General features: G+C 42.6%; 1 long non-coding RNA gene across 1 annotated transcript; it reads right to left on the minus strand.

The window, feature by feature from the left end:
- Window positions 1-306: 306 nt before the first annotated feature.
- LOC123256185 lies at window positions 307-5,055 on the minus strand. Its single transcript, XR_006506828.1, has 3 exons — window positions 5,015-5,055; window positions 4,451-4,511; window positions 307-415 (listed from the first exon to the last, which is right to left on the minus strand). It is a non-coding gene; the product is annotated as an uncharacterized LOC123256185 (long non-coding RNA).
- Window positions 5,056-5,061: the final 6 nt, after the last annotated feature.

The following is a 5,061-nucleotide window of genomic DNA, read 5'->3' on the forward strand; positions in this document are numbered from 1 at the left end:
AACCAGGCAAAATATTTTACTGTGGTATATTTATGCTCAGCTTTTTTCTCAATTCCAATTCATGAAGATTCTCAAAAAATCTTTGCTTTTACATGGGAAAAGACACAGTGACCCTGGACTCATTTGCCTCAAGGGTTCCCATCCCTCTCACTAAGTCCTATTGTCTCAATAATTCCCAATCACTCACAATATTACCCATCTCCCTCACTGAGCTCCCATCTACTTTAATGAGTCACTGTACCCTCCTTGAGTCACTGGCACCTTATTGAGCCCCCTTTCTTCCCTGATTAGTGTCACCTACCTTGCTCAGGCTGCTCAGGGAAGCAAAGCAATGACCAGAGAGAGCCCCAGGAGTAAAGAGTAGGTCATTGGGCCAGTGCATGCAGAACTGTGCTCTTCTGTTTTATTTTTTTCTCTGGAAAATAAAGGTGGGAGTGGAGGAATAGAGAGAAATGGGATAGTAGCTAGTGAGTCTATACTACTGTTAAACTTTTCTCAGAAGACTGGGAGAGCTCTTCCAGATGATCTACTACCCTGAGCATAAGGGACCCCAATAGGGATTTCCTCTGTGCTATTCCCAGGTCCTCTGTCTTGAGCTTTTGGTGACAAAGAAACGGTCAATACGATTTCTTGCTCTTAGTAGTACTATGGTAGTGTGTTGTTAATGAATGCTATGGCGGTTAACAGTCCTTTATGTGGCACAATGTTTTTTTCCAAAGTTTGTGCCACGGGAGGAAAACCATGGTGTAGATAACCTTCAAGAATCCAAAAATTTCCTTTCTTCCAAAGAAAACAATCTCTAATTCTCCTCATTGTCAGTAGGGTCACATCATTACAAGTTTCATCAGAACAGCGATTGTCTTTCTTTAATTTCAGAAACTCTCAGTACCTCATATGAAACTCAAAGCAAGCAGTAAACGTTTTTGGAAAGTGAGAAAATTGATGTTAGAAATCCTGATGTGATCGAGGAAAGAATGTCACAGCTGGGCAAGAAGTGGGGACCAGAGTAGGTGGTAAGGTGGGAGCCCTAGAACACTGATTGTGTGCCCCAAAGAGGGCATTGGAGCCCATAGAGAATGTAAGAATTAGACATTTATTTTTATTTTTACTCTAAGTATTTCATTTATTGAGTTGGGCTTTGGATTAAGGGGTAGGAGAGTCTTAGTCTGAGCTGAGAAGGACATGAGAACAGAGGATGTCAGAGCTGGCACTGAGTAGGGGATGGGCTTATGGGTGGAGGAATCTTAGAGTACAGATTGAGCTGAGAAGGGTGTTAGAACAGAGGACAGTAGAGATGTGTCGATGGGTGGTGGTGGTGAGCCTATTAATAAAGAGTGTCTGAAATGAAGATATTAGAACATGGTATAACAGACTTGGGAAGGACCTTAGTATGCAGAGTGTTAGAGCTGGGAGGGCTCTTAAAGTGATAGCAAAGAGTGGCAGTGTTAGAAGGGAATTTACATCAATAATATTAGAACTGGAATGATATAGACTATAGAGGCAATGTTAGAAGGATCCATAGGATACATCAGAATGGGAAAGGACCATAGAAAGGTATTATATATCTGAAAGAATACTAGATTTAGACTCAGGAACTAGACTCAATACTGGCTTTGCCATTTACTAGATTCTAGGCAGGGATGCCAAAAACCCTCTACCCTTCTAGGGTGGAGAGTGTGGGAGAATTTGCAATTTACTACCTATGTGATAGCTGAGTCATTTCACCTCTTTGAAAGGAAACAAAAATTTCTTAAACCCTTCCTACTATGTTCCAGGGCACAGTGGATAGAGTTCTGAGTCTGGAGTCAGGAAGACCCATCTTTATGAGTTCAAATCTGGCTTCAGACACTTACTAGCTGTGTGACCCTGGGCAAGTTACTTAACTGTGTTTACCTCAGTTTCTTCATCTGTAAAATGAGCTGGGAAAGAAAATGGCAAAATACTTCAATATATTTGCTAAGAAAATCCCAAATGTTAAAGGATTCTATAAATAAAAGGAGAGGTATAAGAGATTAGATTTTCCAAATCCCAGAGCTAGGAGAGAACACATTTCTCCTTCAGAGTTAAAGTAGTCTCCCCAGAATTAAAAGTAGATAGTGTCAGAGCTGGAAGGAACCCTCCAATAAAGATCATAGAGGAGGAAGGGATTTTAGAGCATTGAATGTGGCCTGGGAGAAGTGGAAGAGAGAAACGCAGAACACCAAATGTCAGAGCTGGATGGAGACCTAGAGGACAGAAGCTATCAAATAGCTTCATGTGACAAAGGAAGTAGTCAGGAGGAGGAGAAGTGACTTGCCCAAGGCCTCATACAAGTTAGTAGCAGAACTGGATTCCAAGACTAACGAGTTAGGATGAGAACCCAGGATTTCTTTAAAGAATCTATTTCATTTCAAGCCCCCAAAGTTCCTAGTGCCTGACCTAATGTCTAGGTCTGTCTTGGCAACCTTCAGGGCTGGATTTCCCTTCCTGACCCAGTTGGAAGGGGGGAGAGACTGTCCTGGGTTTATTCTGATTCAGCCACAGATTAGAAACTGAAACCTCATCCTTGCACAGTCTCTACCCTACATAGAAAGGGTAGAAGGTTCTTGGCATCTCCATCTTGTAATAAGGAAATAGCATTTTTAAGGGTAGATAGAGAAAGTTTGCCAAGCAGGGTGGTAGGAGCTGAAGATTCTAAAAGCTTGGAATGGAGCAGGGGAATGACACAGTGTAGAGAGCCAATTGGAGAAATAGGGTCAGGATAGGGCCTGTTATCTGGATTTCCTACGTGACCAATCCAGGCTGAGGCAGTCTTTGTGTTTGGTCCGGGTCACCTGAGCCCTGAAAAGCTCTGGTACCAACAGGTTGGTTAATCCAAAAACAACTTGACCCCTGCAAGAGGCTATTGGGAGTCATTTGGAGAAACAGAGTCTGTAATAGATATTTTTATATGGATCCCATTACAAAATCATTGGCAAGTAAAACTGTGTGTATGATTTTTTCTGCAGTGCATGTCAGGACGCAGACAGAATGGGCCATCTAAGGTAAAAATCTGAGATTCCTCTTTCAACTCATTTTCAGATCCCCACCTTTTCTCCATATTCTTATTGGAAAGCTTTGAGTCCTTAATCAGACCAGCAGCTACTGAGTTAACAGTTTCTCTCCTTGATAATTAAGAAGCCTGAACTTTAAAAAATATATTACTTAGATAAGGCCTAGAGAGACAAAGATAGACAAGACTTTATCTGATCAGGTCCAATTCTGTAAATCAGGAAGACAGGACTCAATTTGTAAAAATCGCCATGAAATATATTTCTGCTCCCAGAATTAACCCCCTACTAATTGGTGGTTGGAATTTGGCCCTTGCCCCTGTACCTAACTCTCTACTTTTTAGACTCTAATGGGTTGTGTATGATTTGTAACCCCTTCACAGCTGTGACTCTTTCTTTGTTTGAAACCAGTATATAAATGAGCTCTAAACTCCATTATCAGTGGGGCAGCTATGGGCTAACGAGTAGTCTGGCTGTTCTCATTTTCTGTTTCCTGTCTTTAAAATCTGACGCCATTAAACGCCACTCAGGACTCCTACCATATAGAGCTGGCTCTCTATAACACAGAACTTGGGACTGTCAGTTGGTTACCACTGAAGAAGGAGCCTGTGTGTTTAGATCTCCCTGAGAAAGTATCATCAAGATACCATCATCTTTGTGGAAGAATAGACTAGAGCTTGGATTTGCAGCTTGGAGGGTGGACCTTCCATTTGTACCAGTTTACTATTTTATCCCACTGGACCTATTGGCTGATTATCAACTGAGACCCTGAGACACCAAAGAAACCACGCTGGAGGAGTCAGAGACCCAGGAGTGAGATTTCCAAACCCCTATCCTGGTTGATTGTTGTTCTTAGTTAAAGTTTTAGTGTAGCACTCCACTCCCTTGTCCTGTTATTTGACATTAATCACCCAGTTAGGGAAACCTGTCACCCACCTTCCTAAATCCTTTATCCTCAATAAACAGTTGTCATTGCTTCCTGTCTAATCTCCTCATGCCCTAACAAGAACACTAGTTTAGGCAAATAAGTTATTATATTAATTCCCAGCAGGATGGAGGCTGGTACTCAGTTCAACTGATTTAACTGCCATTCCTGTATGTAGGTGTTACCCACTTTCTCAAGTCCTTGCTCATCTTTAAGGGCTGGGTTAGTGTATGGTAATTACCTTTAGATATATTTACTGGGGTTATTTTAATCAAGTTAACTAAGAGGTAGCAGTTAGGAACATACTTTTCCCAGGTGCTTCTTTCAATCTAGAAAGAAATGTGTTCCTAGAAGATAGGGGGATGCTACCCCTGGAAGTCACCCAACTCAAGAAGAATTCATGAGTTTGGGGTCACTGATTCCCATGAAGTCTCAGCTGAAGGAATTCATTAGGGACAGCAGAGCCCACCCCCTCAACTGGAAGGCTAATACTGACCTCTCCATCTGCAGGGCTGCTTCAGTCTCCTTAAGTTTATTAGTCAAATCCAGGTTCTCTTCTGGACCAGGAAAGAAGGGAAAAGAGGAAGTTAATGAGGAGAAACTCCTTCACTCCCACCCTCATCCCCACCAACTTGGCACCATGGGAAAGGTCCCCAAAGTCTCTTGGGCCTTCAAACTTTCTTCCCTCTGGTGTGAATTCACTCCATTTGAGATCCTACCCTACCCCCAGAAGGTCTCTTCTTAGGAAATGGCCACTGAGTTAGGGAGTCCTAAGGAAAGGTATTAAGACCCCCTTGTGACTGCGCATGGTCCCAGAGAAGGAAAGGAAACATGGGGTCTTACTTAAGATCTGCAGGGGACCTTATAGTTCATGAGGTACAATTCTGTCACTTGATAGATGAGAAAACTGAGGCTCAAAGGTCAAGTAACTGGCCCAGAGTCATGTAATCATAGTAGCAAAGCCCAGGCTGACCCCTTGGGCTCTTGGAGAGCCACAGGTGAGAGTGGAAGATGAGTAGGATTTGGATCAGAGAACTGATCCATCATTATTCCTGGTTACCTGATACCCAGGTGACTTTGGGCAAGTGACTTAACTCTTCTGGCTTC

This window comes from Gracilinanus agilis, unplaced genomic scaffold (assembly GCF_016433145.1).
Source record: "Gracilinanus agilis isolate LMUSP501 unplaced genomic scaffold, AgileGrace unplaced_scaffold56756, whole genome shotgun sequence".
Lineage (NCBI taxonomy): Eukaryota > Metazoa > Chordata > Mammalia > Didelphimorphia > Didelphidae > Gracilinanus > Gracilinanus agilis.